The sequence below is a fragment of the Oncorhynchus mykiss genome, chromosome 2, assembly GCF_057628025.1.
Source record: "Oncorhynchus mykiss isolate SJ-2025 chromosome 2, ASM5762802v1, whole genome shotgun sequence".
Classification (NCBI taxonomy): Eukaryota; Metazoa; Chordata; class Actinopteri; order Salmoniformes; family Salmonidae; genus Oncorhynchus; species Oncorhynchus mykiss.
The window spans coordinates 95,549,695-95,565,713 of NC_143023.1; the positions used below are offsets into that span (position 1 = coordinate 95,549,695).

The window sequence follows — 16,019 nt, forward strand, 5'->3', positions numbered from 1 at the left end:
TAGGGGTTAGGTTTAGGGTTAGGTTAGGGGTTAGGTTTAGGTTAGGGGTTAGGTTTAGGATTAGGGGTTAGGTTTAGGATTAGGGGTTAGGTTTAGGATTAGGGGTTAGGTTTAGGATTAGGGGTTAGGTTTAGGTTAGGTTTAGGGTTAGGATTAGGTTAGGGGTTAGGTTTAGGGTTAGGGGTTAGGTTTAGGATTAGGGGTTAGGTTTAGGATTAGGGGTTAGGTTTAGGTTAGGGGTTAGGTTTAGGGTTAGGATTAGGTTAGGGGTTAGGTTTAGGGTTAGGGGTTAGGTTTAGGGTTAGGATTAGGTTAGGGGTTAGGTTTAGGGTTAGGGGTTAGGTTTAGGGTTAGGTTTAAGTTAGGGGTTAGGTTTAGGGTTAGGTTTAGGTTAGGGGTTAGGTTTAGGTTAGGAGTTAGGTTTAGGGTTAAGGGTTAGGGGTTAGGGGTTAGGGTTAGGGGTTAGGGTTAGGGTTAGGTTCAGGTTTATGTTTAGGTTTAGGGTTAGGTTTAGGTTTAGGTTAGGGGTTAGGTTCAGGGTTAGGTTTAGGTTTAGTTTAGGGGTTAGGTTTAGGGTTAAGTTTAGGGTTAGGTTTAGTTTAGGGGTTAGGTTTAGGGTTAGGGTTAGGTTAGGGGTTAGGTTTAGGGTTAGAGGTTAAGTTTAGGGTTAGGTTTAGGTTTAGGTTTAGGGTTTGAAGGTTGTGGTTGAGGTTAGGGTTTAGGTTTAGGGTTAGAAGGTTAGGTTTGAGGTTAGGGTTAGATCAAGGTTTAGGGTTAGGTTTAGGTTTAGGTTTAGGGTTTGAAGGTTGTGGTTGAGGTTAGGGTTTAGGTTTAGGGTTAGAAGGTTGGGTTTGAGGTTGGGGTTAGATCAAGGTTTAGGGTTAGGTTTAGGGTTAGGTTTAGGGTTAGGTTTAGGGTTAGGTTTAGGGTTAGAAGGTTGGGTTTGAGGTTAGGGTTAGATCAAGGTTTAGGGTCAGGGCTAGGTTTAGGGTTAGGGTTAGATCAAGGTTTAGGGTTAGGGTTAGATCAAGGTTTAGGGTCAGGGCTAGGTTTAGGGTTAGGGTTAGATCAAGGTTTAGGGTTAGGGTTAGATCAAGGTTTAGGGTCAGGGCTAGGTTTAGGGTTAGGGTTAGATCAAGGTTTAGGGTTAGGGCTAGGGTTAGGGTTAGGGTTAGATCAAGGTTTAGGGTTAGGTTTAGGGTTAGGTTTAGGGTTAGAAGGTTGGGTTTGAGGTTAGGGTTAGATCAAGGTTTAGGGTCAGGGCTAGGGTTAGGGTTAGGGTTAGATCAAGGTTTAGGGTTAGGGTTAGATCAAGGGTTAGGGCTAGGGAAAATAGGATTTTGAATCGGAATACATTTTTGGGCCGCCACTTGGATAGTAAAACCAACGTGTCTTTGTGTGTGAGAGGGTGTGTGTATGTGAGAGAGAGAGGGCGTGTGCGTGCCACTAGAAACGATTGTCGGAACTAGAAGCACAAGCATTTCACTACATTAACATCTGCTAACCGTGTGTATGTGACAAATAACATTTGATTTGATTTGATTCACTACCAATCCATTTATTGAAATCAACGTTCAAGAGTCAACTGCACGACACATTGGCATCGTAAGAGAATGCTGCTGATTACTGCTACTCTTCATTCACCTATCCACCTTTAGGAGGGTCCATCTTGTTGACACTGCTGCTGATGCCATGCCCAGAGGTGTTATGTGATTGTTGTTATGTAGGCAGGGCAGCAGGGCAGCAATGATGTAACATCACTGAGCGTGTCAGCCAAGGGCTCTGATAAAGTCTGTTAACTCCTGCTCCAATTACACATGCACACACACGCACACACGCACGCACGCACACACGCACGCACGCACACACAGACACAGACACACACACATTTACATGCACACAAGATTGCACGCATGCACACACACACACACACACACAGGCATGCAGAAGGGCCTCATCTGGTCAAGGACTAAAGGCTTGGAGCCACATCAGTCTAGATGGCAGCTGTGTGTGTGTGTGTGTGTGTGTGTGTGTATGTGTGTGTGTGTGTGTGTGTGTGTGTGTGTGTGTGTGTGTGTGTGTGTGTGTGTGTCTGTGTGTGTGTGTGTGTGTGTGTGTGTGTGTGTGTGTGTGTTGTACCACAGGTGATACACATGGCTGGATGATGATGGGAGAAGCTTAATGGAGGACGAACATTGATTAGAGCTACTGGATTTAATGAGGTGGAATTGATTGAGATCATGGAACTATCTAACTCTGATTATAAATGAAAATGGACTCAATTGAACTCCTGTAAATAGGTTAATTAAATCTAAGTTACTAATTAATTAACGTGTTATTACATGTTATTAATGCAGTAGTTATTGCTTAGTACCAAAGCATTACACAAGTAGTATCTGTAAAAAATTGCGTAAAACTCCTGCTGAAATGTTATTTTTGTCGGCTAAAGCTAAATAACAACAACAAGGGTCGTGACAAACAAAGTGAGAAGTTCTATGTTGAACCTCAATGCACTTAACCAACCTGAACCTCAATGCACTTAACTAACCTGAACCTCAATGCACTTAACTAACCTGAACCTCAATGCACTTAACTAACCTGAACCTCAATGCACTTAACTAACCTGAACCTCAGCTGAACCTACTATTTGTTTAGCAGACTGAGGTTAATCACTTCAGTGCTTGTCTATCCATCCTTGTATGTGTGTGTGCTGGTGTGTGTGTGTTGGTGTGTGTGTGTTGGTGTGTGTGTGCGACAATTTGTTTTGCGTGTGCCTGCCTACCCCGGGCGAGTTTGCCTGCATGTGTATAGTTAAAGCCTCTCTCTCTCTCTCTCTCTCTCTCCCTCTCTCCCTCTCTCCCTCTCTCTCCCTCTCTCCCTCTCTCTGACCCTAGCATGGGAGGCCCTGCTGAGATGAATGATGTGAGGCGGTCAGCTAGACTCATGGCAGCTGCTTCCTGTCCCCCCTCCCCTCCATCCCCAGACCCAGCCCCCCATGGTCCATGTCAAATATAACTATCCCAACACAGCAGCGCATGGGCACTACAGTCTACGGTTACTGCTGCTCTCTCTCTAACAACAAGCCTTATTCTTTACACTTAAATCCAATTCAGGTGTTCAATCAATTAGTCAACGAACCAATGATATGCTGGCTTGATTACAGGGTATTTAGTCCCACCTGTGACATATCTATATGGGTCAATTAGGGGTTCAGAAACTTCAAATGGCACCACATATCCCCCCGTATAGTACTTTACTCTATTAGCAGAGTTAGAGTTTGTTACAAATCGCTAGGACTCATTTCTCAATACTTAGGTCACGTTTTCAAAACCCTTCACAAGTGAACGCAACAGCAGTCGGTGTGGTCTAAACTGTGGATAATTTTTCATTGCTTTTAACACAAAATGCGTTCAATGATTACATTTTTCAAATTTCATGAATTATTTTCTCACTTAGACACGACCATCACCAAAACTGTACCTACAAGCCAATTTTCGCAAGATTTACATACTCTTTTCAAAACTCTTAAACTTAAGTTCAAAACCTAACATAACACACAGTTGAATAAGACAGCAATTTGCTACATTTCTACAGTAATAGCGTATTGAAATATATTCCAAATCTAAAAAATGAAATACTATCAAAACAATTAGACCAACCACAGCTGATTCCCATTGTAGCTGAACACCTACAATGTCATTACCATCTATACAAAAGGGGACATCATAGGAATAATGCTGTACTGTAATGTAAACATGGACCCAGTAGGAGATAGAGAAGTGGCTGACAGAGGAAGAAGAGTGGCTGGGAGAGGAAGAGGAGTACGTATGCGTGGTGGAAGAAGACCGAGAGGAAGATCAAGAGCTGTAGTCTCAGATGAGATTAGGGCCACTATAATTGATCCTGTAATAGATCATGGTCTTTCAATGAGAGAGGCTGGTCTGAGAGTGCAGCCAAATCTGCAACGCTCAACAGTGGCATCTATTGTGAGACATTTCCGTCAAAACAACAGGTAAGATGTGCATTCTGCAAGGACATCTGAATTAACTGCACATTACAGAAGTAAATTGAGCAAAGCCTCCAAAACCCACTTGTGTGTAATTGTTTTTGTATTTCTGCTGAGGACCCAACGGTTACCTCCCACAGGCGGGAGAGGTAGGATTTGTACTGCTGTGCAGGAAACTGCAATCGTTGATATGGTCATCAGAAACAATGGCATAAAACTCACAGAGATTTGGGACAGAGTGTTGGCAGACAACATTACATTTGGAAATATTCACAATGTAAGCATAACAACTCATTTCTAGACTCCTGAAACAACATCAAGTCAGGATGAAGCAGTTGTACACTGTCCCCTTTGAGAGGAACTCTGAACCAGTCAAGCAACTCAGGAACCAATATGTCCAGGAAAGATGACCATAAAATACAGAACTGGTTTTTAACAAAACCAAACAGGGCAGAGGCACACAATGGCATGTTTTTAGGTATAATGTGAACTACCGTAATAGCCTAACTCTTATGTTGCCATGTGGATTTAGTTTTGAGAGTCATGGAGATTGAATCCAGGCAAACACCCCACATATTCCTCCTTGTGGATGAGGCTGGTTTCAACTTGGCCAAAACACGGCGGTGAGGAAGGAATGTGATTGGGAAAAGAGCCACAGTGGATGTCCCGGGCCAGAAGGGTGCCAACATCACACTGTGTGCTGCAATATCCTCTGTTGGATTGCTGTCACACAACCCGCTAATTGGGCCGTACAACACCGAGCGTCTCATTACATTCCTGGATGACATCTACGGAAGGGTTGGGTCAGGTGAGGAAAGAGTTGCAGTGAGGCGAAATCGGCCAACGTTTGTAATTGTATGGGACAATGTGTCATTTCACCACTCCGATACAGTCACAGAGTGGTTTACAGCCCATCCCAGGATGGTGTCACTTTTCCTCCTTCCTCACTCTCCATTCCTCAACCCCATAGAGGAATTATTTTCCTCCCACCTTACTCTCCATTCCTCAACCCCATAGTGGAATTATTTTCCTCCCACCTCACCCTCCATTCCTCAACCCCATAGTGGAATTATTTTCCTCCTTCCTTACTCTCCATTCCTCAACCCCATAGTGGAATTATTTTCCTCCCACCTTACTCTCCATTCCTCAACCCCATAGAGGAATTATTTTCATCCCACCTTACTCTCCATTCCTCAACCCCATAGAGGAATTATTTTCCTCCTTCCTTACTCTCCATTCCTCAACCCCATAGAGGAATTATTTTCATCCCACCTTACTCTCCATTCCTCAACCCCATAGAGGAATTATTTTCATCCCACCTTACTCTCCATTCCTCAACCCCATAGTGGAACTATTTTTCCTCCCACCTCACCCTCCATTCCTCAACATCATACAGGAATTATGTTCCTCATGGAGGTGGAAGGTTTATGACCACCATCCACATGATCAAATGTCCCTCCTGGATGCAATGAATGCTGGATGCCTGGACATATCTGCAGAAGATTGCCAGGGGTGGACCAGGCCAATAGATTAGTTCCTAGGTGTATTCCCCAAGATGACATAAGATGTGATGTGGATGAGAACCTGTGGCCAAATACATAAGACAGGGTTGACTAGTATTGCTAGTGTATCTGTATCGGTATATGTTGTATATACAAATACTTGTATTTTGGAATCACTCAATGCCATAAAAGATATTGAAGCATATGTCTGATTCATTCCTGTAACATATACTGCAGTGAATTCTAAACAGTAGAGGTGTCATTATTGTTTTGCAAAGACATTTGACAAAAGAAAACATTGTGTAACGCTACCTGTTGTTAGTGTTGTTTAGGTGATTGTTTTATGAGTGACAAAGTGTGCTTGTTGGGTGACAACCTTTGTGTTATGGAAGAATGAGTTGATTTGAGACATGTATGAAGTGATTTGGTACTCTTAGTGCATTTTGGATGTGAAATGAACTGCTGTGCCCAAGCTGAAAGTTGGTTAGGAGAATTGTTTGAAGTGTTTTGAAAAAGTGACCTAAGTATTGAGAAATAGGCCCTAGCGATTGTAAAAAATAAACTGTAAATAAATTACTTCCATGAAGGAGGTGGATTCGTTCTTTACAATTGTTTCTGAGGTTAACAGCTTGTCTCCTTTTGAAGTCTAGTCGTTCCATTGTGAATCCTGATTGTGTGTGCGTGTGTGTGTCTGTGTGTGTGTGTGTGTGTGTGTGTGTGTGTGTGTGTGTGTGTGTGTTTGTGTGTCAGTGTCAGTGTCAGTGTCTGTGTCTGTGTCTGTGTCTGTGTGTCTGTGTGTCTGTGTGTCTGTGTGTGTGAGTGTGTGTGTGTGTGTCTGTGTCTGTGTCTGTGTCTGTGTCTGTGTGTTTGTGGCCATGTCCGAATACCCATACTTACGTTCAAAATAGTAGGCTTTTGGGGGGTGAAAATAGCTCAATAGCATGTCAAATGTAGAAAATTGAGTTCGCTTTTAAATGCCAGGATTTCGTACTTATTTTTGGCATTTTGTTATAGAGTTCGTTATTGAGGAAGAGAATCCTCTTTTCACACCCGTTGGTTCGGGAACAGCTGATAATCAGAATAGGGGACGCTCTCTACAAAAATATACGAATGAGAACAAGCGAGATTGTGCATTAGACGATGCATTCTCAGTACGGATGAGTAGGATGTTGATATTAGTTACTGCATATATTTACTAAATAGTACTGTATGTTCCAAATAGTTTGTAGTACACAGTATGCAGGGTAGTTTTAGTAAGTAGTAGTTAAGACAGATTTCAGACACAGCCTATGTATCAGGTTTCAGGTAAGACCCAAGTGCAGACCGTGTTGAAGTAACACGTTTATTACAGCAACAACAAGGGCAGGCAAACGACAGGTCAAGACAGGCAAGGGTTGATAATCCAGAGTAGATGGGCAAAGGTACAGGATGGCAGGCAGGCCCAGGGTCAGGTCAGGCAGGACCTGGAAACAGGAGACAAAAGGCTGAGAGACATGGGTTTAGCTCTAGACATGTGAAAAGTAGAAAGTATACGGAGGGTATGGGGCAAAAGAGAACGAACAGCAGAGGGGCTATTGATTTTGGTCCAGGGGGGAAAGGTCTCGGCTTCCGGAGTGTGTAGCCACGGGGTTATAGCGGCGTGCCAGCGCATCTGGCTTTAGCTCCTTTGGTACTGGTCGGTGTTGTGGAAGCGAAGTGGCCCGGGCCTTCCTGAACCCCTCCCGGAGGTCTTGGTACTCCGCGGGAATGGCAGAGAGGTTCGGGGCAATTTCCAAGCCCCCAGGAAGACGTCCCGGGGCAGGCAGAGCTGATTTCAGGCAATGGGCGTGGCAGAACAGGCTCAAGCCCACGATGGCACCAGTAGACCTGTCAATCGAGGGATTGTGTCGCTGGAACCAAGAGAATTCCAAAACCACAGAAACCTGCGGAGACTCAATTAGCAGGAATTGGATCGTCTATCTGTGGTTCCCCGACACTCATAGGTTGATGGAGGTGATATGGTGGGTGAGCCCGCCTATAGAGCACCTGTCCAGCGCTCTAACATCCATGGGAATGGAGATGGGTTAAGTGGGGACGCCCAGCTCGGACGCCAGGGTAACGTCCATAAGTCTCATATCGGCCCCCGTCAATGAGTATCTGAAGAGACTTGGACTGGTCACCCCACAGCATGGTGGCATGGAGAGGGGGGGGGGGGTGAGTAAGGTGAGAAGCAACATTATCCTTAAGACCCTCCAGAGTACTCAATCCTACCAATGAGCTAGGTCTCTTTAATAAGGGACAGGTAGACATAATGACCGGCAATACCGCAATACAGACAACTCTGGGTGTTAAGTCTGCGCACGCATTCGGCTGGAGACAGCCTAGCCCTGCCAAGCTGCATTGGCTTGGGAAGGGGCAAATCGGCAGTCTTCGAAGGCTCTATGAGTAACTCTGGTAAACTCGTATCCTCTCGGGGACAAAGACGCTGGGGACTTCTGGAGTTCATCAGATGCAAGGTGGGATCCTTGAGTAATCGATTGGGACCCCAATCAGACCTCTTCTCCCTCCTACGTTCCCGTAGCCGACCATCAATCCGGATGGTTAAAGTGATGAGTGAGTCGAGATCGGGCGAGTGCACTCCCGGACATCATAATACTGTACACTATCTTCGAGCGGCCCGAGGTGAACGAAGAAGGCTGCAGTTCGAAATCGAGGGAGCACTGGGAGAGAAAGGCCCAGCAGGTTCTGGAATCTGCATCTTAGCGCTCCGGGGGAGGTAAGCGGGGTTCCTGGTAAACCACGGATTTTCTCCCGCAAAGCGTCCAATGCTAGGTGGTGACGTTCGGCCACGTCCTGGAACCTTTCCATCAGACCACGAAACAACTCCTTGTGTCTACCAATGAGGGCTCCTTGTGATGAGATGGCGTTGAGGAGCTGGTCCAAGTCTGCTGGGTCAGTCATGGCCCGTTCGTACTATCACGTTTCAGGTAAGACCCAAGTGCAGACTGTGTTGAAGTAACAATGTTTATTGTAACAGGGGCAGGCAAAAGACAGGTCAAGGCAGGCAGGGGTCGATAATCCAGAGTAGAGGCAAAGGTAGAGGACAGCAGGCAGGCCCAGGTCAGGCAGGCCCAGGTCAGGCAGAGGTCTGTAAGGGGTAGGGGCCAAGGTAGAAGACGGCAGGCAGGCTTAGAGTCAGGACAGGCAAGAGTCAAAACCAGGAGGACTAGAAAAAGAGAGACTGAGAAAAAGCTGGTTGACTTGAACAAACAAGACAAATTGATACTTTCAAATATTGTCGCCCCAAATCAAGTACTTCTTTAGAAAGTATTTGAAAGCATTTTCAAATAATTTCATATAAATAGCCTCCTATTTGAAAGTATTATCAAATACTTATTTAAAATGCTCAAATCAAATCCAATTTTATTGTCCACATACTGTAAGCAAATTGGAGTGGGTCTAGGGTGTCAGGTAGGGTGGAGGTGATATGGCTATTGGCTAGTCTCTCAAAACACTTCACGATGACGGATGTGAATGCTACGGAGCAATAGTCATTTAGCTCAGTTACCTTAGCTTCTTGGGAACAGGAACAAATGGTGTCCCTCTTGAAGCATGTGGGGATTGATTGAATATTTTGCTTATGTCGTGAAGGAGAGCACGCAGGTTTTGGTAGTGGGCTGTGTCAGTGGCAATGTGGCAATTGTTTTATTTATTTTACCTTTATTTAACTAGGCAAGTCAGTTAAGAACAAATTCATATTTTCAATGACTGCCTAGGATTACCTGCCTGTGGGTTACCTGCCTGTTCAGGGGCAGAATGACAGATTTGCACCTGTCAGCTCGGGGGTTTGAACTTGCAACCTTCCAGTTCGCTAGTCCAACGCTCTAACCACTAGGCTACCCTGCCACCCCGGCAGAGCGAGCAAAGAAGTTGTTTAGTCTGTCTGGGAGCAAGACATCCTGGTCCGCGACGGGGCTGGTTTTCCTTTTATAGTCCGTGATTGACTGTAGACCCTGCCACATACCTCTTGTGTCTGAGCCGTTGAATTGCGACTCTACTTTGTCTCTTTACTGACGCTTAGCTTGTTTGATTGCTTTGCGGAGGGAATAGCTACACTGTTTGTATTCGGTCATGTTTCCGGTCACCTTGGCCTCATTAAAAGGATACAGCCCGACAGGAAGCTTTCAATTTTGCATCTGTAAAAGTTTGTCAGGGTTTTGGGTGACAAGCCAAATTTCTTCAGCCTCCTGTGGTTCAAGAGGCGCTGTTGCGCCTTCTTCACAACACTGTCTGTGTAGACTATTTCAGTTTGTCTGTGATGTGTACACCGAGGAACTTAAAACTTTCCACCTTCTCCACTGCTGTCCCTTCGATGTGGATAGGAGGGTGCTCCCTCTTCTGTTTCCTGAAGTCCACGATCATCTCCTTTGTTTTGTTGATGTTGAGTGAGAGGTTAAGTGAGAGGTTGTTTTCCTGACACCACACTCCGAGTGCCTTTACCTCCTTCCTGTAGGCTGTCTCGTCATTGTTGGTAATCAAGTCCACTACTGTTGTGTTGTCTGCAAACTTAATGATTGAGTTGGAGGTGTGCATGGCCACGCAATTGTGGGTGAACAGGGAGTACAGGAGAGGGCTGAGCACGCACCCTTGTGGGGCCCCAGTGTTGAGGGTCAGCGAAGTGGAAATGTTGTTTTCTACCTTCACCACCTGTGGGCGGCCCGTCAAAAAGACCCAGGGCCTCCAGCTTGATGATGAGCTTGGGGGGCACTATGGTGTTAAATACTGAGCTGTAGTCAATGAACAGCATTCTTACATAGGTATTCCTCTTGTCCAGACGGGATAGGTCAGTGTGCAGTGTGATGGAGATTGCATCATCTGTTGGGGCAGTATGGAACTGAAGTTGGTCTAGGGTGGTCGGTAAGGAGGAGGAGAAATGATCCTTGACTAGTCTCTCAAAGCACTTCATGGGGTGGTAGTCATTTAGTTCAATTATCTTTGCCTTCTTGGGTACAGTAACAATGGTGGCCATCTTGAAGCTTGTGGGGACAGCAGACGGGGATAGGGAGCGATTTAATATGTCCGTAAACACACCAGCCAGCTGGTAAGCGCAAGCTCTGAGGACACGGCTAGTGATGCCATCTGGGCCAGCAGCCTTGCGAGGGTTAACACGTTAAAATCAAATCAAATCAATCAAATCAAATCAAATTGTATTTGTCACATACACATGGTTAGCAGATGTTAATGCGAGTGTAGCGAAATGCTTGTGCTTCTAGTTCCGACAATGCAGTAATAACCAACAAGTAATCTAGCTAACAATTCCAAAACTACTACCTTATAGACACAAGTGTAAAGGGATAAAGAATATGTACATAAAGATATATGAATGAGTGATGGTACAGAGCGGCATAGGCAAGATACAGTAGATGGTATTGAGTGCAGTATATACATATGAGATGAGTATGTAAACAAAGTGGCATAGTTAAAGTGGCTAGTGATACATGTATTACATAAAGATGCAGTAGATGATATAGAGTACAGTATATACATATACTGTACATATGAGATTAATAATGTAGGGTATGTAAACATTATATTAGGTAGCATTGTTTAAAGTGGCTAGTGATATGTTTTACATAATTTCCCATCAATTCCCATTATTAAAGTGGCTGGAGTTGAGTCAGTGTGTTGGCAGCAGCCACTCAATGTTAGTGGTGGCTGTTTAACAGTCTGATGGCCTTGAGATAGAAGCTGTTTTTCAGTCTCTCGGTCCCAGCTTTGTTGAACCTGTACTGACCTCACCTTCTGGATGATAGCGGGGTGAACAGGCAGTGGCTCGGGTGGTTGTTGTCCTTGATGATCTTTATGGCCTTCCTGTGATATCGGGTGGTGTAGGTGTCCTGGAGGGCAGGTAGTTTGCCCTCGGTGATGCGTTGTGCAGACCTCACTACCCTCTGGAGAGCCTTACGGTTGTGGGCGGAGCAGTTGCCGTACCAGGCGGTGATACAGCCCGACAGGATGCTCTCGATTGTGCATCTGCAGAAGTTTGTGAGTGCTTTTGGTGACAAGCTGAATTTCTTCAGCCTCCTGAGGTTGAAGAGGCGCTGCTGCGCCTTCTTCACGATGCTGTCTGTGTGGGTGGACCAATTCAGTTTGTCTGTGATGTGTACGCCGAGGAACTTAAAACTTACTACCCTCTCCACTACTGTTCTATCAATGTGGATAGGGGGGTGTTCCCTCTGCTGTTTCCTGAAGTCCACAATCATCTCCTTAGTTTTGTTGACGTTGAGTGTGAGGTTATTTTCCTGACACCACACTCCGAGGGCCCTCACCTCCTCCCTGTAGGCCGTCTCGTCGTTGTTGGTAATCAAGCCTACCACTGTTGTGTCGTCCGCAAACTTGATGATTGAGTTGGAGGCGTGCGTGGCCACGCAGTCGTGGGTGAACAGGGAGTACAGGAGAGGGCTCAGAACGCACCCTTGTGGGGCCCCAGTGTTGAGGATCAGCGGGGTGGAAATGTTGTTGCCTACCCTCACCACCTGGGGGCGGCCCGTCAGGAAGTCCAGTACCCAGTTGCACAGGGCGGGGTCGAGACCCAGGGTCTCGAGCTTGATGACGAGCTTGGAGGGCACTATGGTGTTAAATGCCGAGCTGTAGTCGATGAACAGCATTCTCACATAGGTATTCCTCTTGTCCAGATGGGTTAGGGCAGTGTGCAGTGTGGTTGTGATTGCATCGTCTGTGGACCTATTTGGGCGGTAAGCAAATTGGAGTGGGTCTATGGTGTCAGGTAGGGTGGAGGTGATCTGGTCCTTGACTAGTCTCTCAAAGCACTTCATGATGACGGAAGTGAGTGCTACGGGGCGGTAGTCGTTTAGCTCAGTTACCTTAGCTTTCTTGGTAACAGGAACAATGGTGGCCCTCTTGAAGCATGTGGGAACAATAGACTGGGATAGGGATTGATTGAATATGTCCGTAAACACTCCAGCCAGCTGGTCTGCGCATGCTCTGAGGGCGCTGCTGGGGATGCCGTCTGGGCCTGCAGCCTTGCGAGGGTTGACACGTTTAAATGTTTTACTCACGTCGGCAACGGAGAAGGAGAGGGGGGTCCTTGTTAGTGGGCCGCGACGTTGGCACTGTATTATCCTCAAAGCAAAGAAGGTGTTTAGTTTGTCTGAAAGCGCGACATCATTGTCCGTGACATGGCTGATTTTCTTTTTGTAGTCTGTGATTTCCTGTAGACCCTGCCACATATGTCTTGTGTCTGAGCCGTTGAATTGCGACTCCACTTTGTCCCTGTACCGACATTTCGCTTGTTTGATTGCCTAGCGGAGGGAATTTCTACACTGTTTTTATTCAGCAATATTCCCAGACCTCTTTCCATGGTTAAATGTGGTGGTTTGCGCTTTCAGTTTTGTGCGAATGCCGCCATCCATCCACGGTTTCTGGTTAGGGTAGGTTTTAATAGTCACAGAGGGTACAACATCTCCAATGCACTTCTTTATAAACTCACTCACCGAGTCAGTGTATAGATTGATGTTGTTATCTGAGGCTGACTGCAACATACCTCAGTCCGCGTGATCAAAACAATCTTGAAGCGTGGATTCCGATTGGTCAGACCAGCATTGAATGGTTCTAGTCACTTTTACATCCTGTTTGAGTATCTGCCTATAAGACAGTAGGCGCAAGATGGCGTCGTGGTCGGATTTTTCCCGAAGGGAGGGCGGGGTAGGGCTTTGCATGTATTGCGGAAGTTAGAGTAGCAGTGATCGAGTGTATTACACCCGCGCGTAGTGCAATCAATATGCTGATAGGAGTGTATTTGTAATGCATGGGAGTGTATTTGAGTCAGTGTATTTGAGTATTTTCAAATATATGCCAATACATTCCACACTTGTAACAAACAAAACAAAAAAAAACTTCCAAATATCTTTGAAAATGATTGAAATACCCCCAAAATAGGCTAGTATTTGTACCCAAGTCTGCAGTACAATGGTGGTCTGGGGCTGAGCTTCAATCCATAAATTCAGCACTATGGCCCAATTGAAATTGAAAGGAAATTTCCCATTGAGCCGATACATGACCTTTACATTTCAATCCTGCAATTACGCTGAACTTCCACGAGACGGATTGAGGGGTGGCAGACTGCGATGGCAGGTAGCCTAGCCGTTAAGAGAGTTGGACCAGTAACCAAAAAAAAAAGAGCGCTGGTTTGAGTCCCTGAGCTGACTAGGGGAAAGAAATCTGTCAATGTGTCCTTGAGCAAGGCACTTAGCTCTAATTGCTCTGGAAGAGGGCTAAAATGAATGTCAGTGCAACCCTATTTTATTACTGGATTATAGACACCAGTTTAACAGAATATGTGATCTGTTTAATTATTAAACATGTATGAAGTAGACATTCAAGGACAAATATCTCTGTCGCCTACACAATATGCTGTGTTTTGAAATGGAATTCGCCACTACGGATAGTCTGCGGGCTCAAAATATGCAGTGTGGTATAAACAATGTAGCTCTTTTTTTCGATTGTCAAATAGATTCACAGACTGGCATGAAGACACTGTAAACATTGCTGTGGATGGCGTGATTGCTGCTTTTCGACTGTAACACCAGTTACACTAGTGTATACAGCCTTATGTTAAACTAGGGAAATGGTGTTTCCATAGCTGATGTTAAACTAGGGACATGGTGTTTCTATATCCGATATTAAACTAGGGACATGGTGTTTCTATAGCTGATGTTAAACTAGGGACATGGTGTTTCTATATCTGATGTTAAGCTAGGGACATGGTGTTTCTATATCTGATGTTAAACTAGGGACGTGGTGTTTCTATATCTGATGTTAAACTAGGGACATGGTGTTTCTATAGCGGATGTTAAACTAGGGACATGGTGTTTCTATATCTGATGTTATACTAGGGACATGGTGTTTCTATATCTGATGTTAAACTAGGGACATGGTGTTTCTATATCTGATGTTATACTAGGGACATGGTGTTTCTATAGCTGATGTTAAACTAGGGACATGGTGTTTCTATATCTGATATTAAACTAGGGACATGGTGTTTCTATATCTGATGTTAAACTAGGGACATGGTGTTTCTATAGTTAGGGCTGATGTTAAACTAGGGACATGGTGTTTCCATAGCTAGGGCTGATGTTAAACTAGGGACATGGTGTTTCCATAGCTAGGGCTGATGTTAAACTAGGGACATGGTGTTTCCATAGTTAGGGCTGATGTTAAACTAGGGACATGGTGTTTCCATAGCTGATGTTAAACTAGGGACATGGTGTTTCTATATCTGATATTAAACTAGGGACATGGTGTTTCTATAGCTAGGGCTGATGTTAAACTAGGGACATGGTGTTTCTATAGCTAGGGCTGATGTTATACTAGGGACATGGTGTTTCTATAGCGGATGTTAAACTAGGGACATTGTGTTTCTATAGCTGATGTTAAACTTGGGACATGGTGTTTCTATATCTGATGTTAAACTAGGGACATGGTGTTTCTATATCTGATGTTATACTAGGGACGTGGAGTTTCTATATCTGATGTTATACTAGGGACATGGTGTTTCTATAGCTGATGTTAAACTAGGGACATGGTGTTTCTATATCTGATGTTAAACTAGGGACGTGGTGTTTCTATATCTGATGTTATACTAGGGACATGGTGTTTCTATAGCTGATGTTAAACTAGGGACATGGTGTTTCTATATCTGATGTTAAACTAGGGACATGGTGTTTCTATAGCGGATGTTAAACTAGGGACATTGTGTTTCTATATCTGATGTTAAACTAGGGACATGGTGTTTCTATAGTTAGGGCTGATGTTAAACTAGGGACATGGTGTTTCCATATCTAGGGCTGATGTTAAACTAGGGACATGGTGTTTCTATAGCTGATGTTAAACTAGGGACATGGTGTTTCTATAGCGGATGTTAAACTAGGGACATTGTGTTTCTATAGCTGATGTTAAACTAGGGACATGGTGTTTCTATATCTGATATTAAACTAGGGACATGGTGTTTCTATAGCTAGGGCTGATGTTAAACTAGGGACATGGTGTTTCTATATCTGATGTTAAACTAGGGACATGATGTTTCCATATCTGATGTTAAACTAGGGACATGGTGTTTCTATAGCGGATGTTAAACTAGGGACATGGTGTTTCTATAGCTGATGTTAAACTAGGGACATGGTGTTTCCATATCTGATGTTAAACTAGGGACATGGTGTTTCTATAGCGGATGTTAAACTAGGGACATTGTGTTTCTATAGCTGATGTTAAACTAGAGACATGGTGTTTCTATATCTGATATTAAACTAGGGACATGGTGTTTCTATAGCTGATGTTATACTAGGGACATGGTGTTTCTATAGCTGATGTTAAACTAGGGAGATGGTGTTTCTATAGCTGATGTTAAACTAGGGAGATGGTGTTTCTATATCTGATATTAAACTAGGGACATGGTGTTTCTATAGCTGATGTTATACTAGGGACATGGTGTTTCTATAGCTGATGTTAAACTA

The 16,019-nt window shown here is 44.6% G+C and overlaps 1 protein-coding gene and 1 pseudogene across 2 annotated transcripts in view; both read left to right on the forward strand.

Annotated features, from left to right (window-relative positions):
* LOC110502472 (A-type voltage-gated potassium channel KCND2-like) overlaps positions 1-16,019 on the forward strand; it is a 133,758-nt gene that overhangs the window by 44,796 nt on the left and 72,943 nt on the right. The window lies entirely within an intron of this gene.
* LOC149985310 (uncharacterized) lies at positions 3,240-5,131 on the forward strand (annotated as a pseudogene).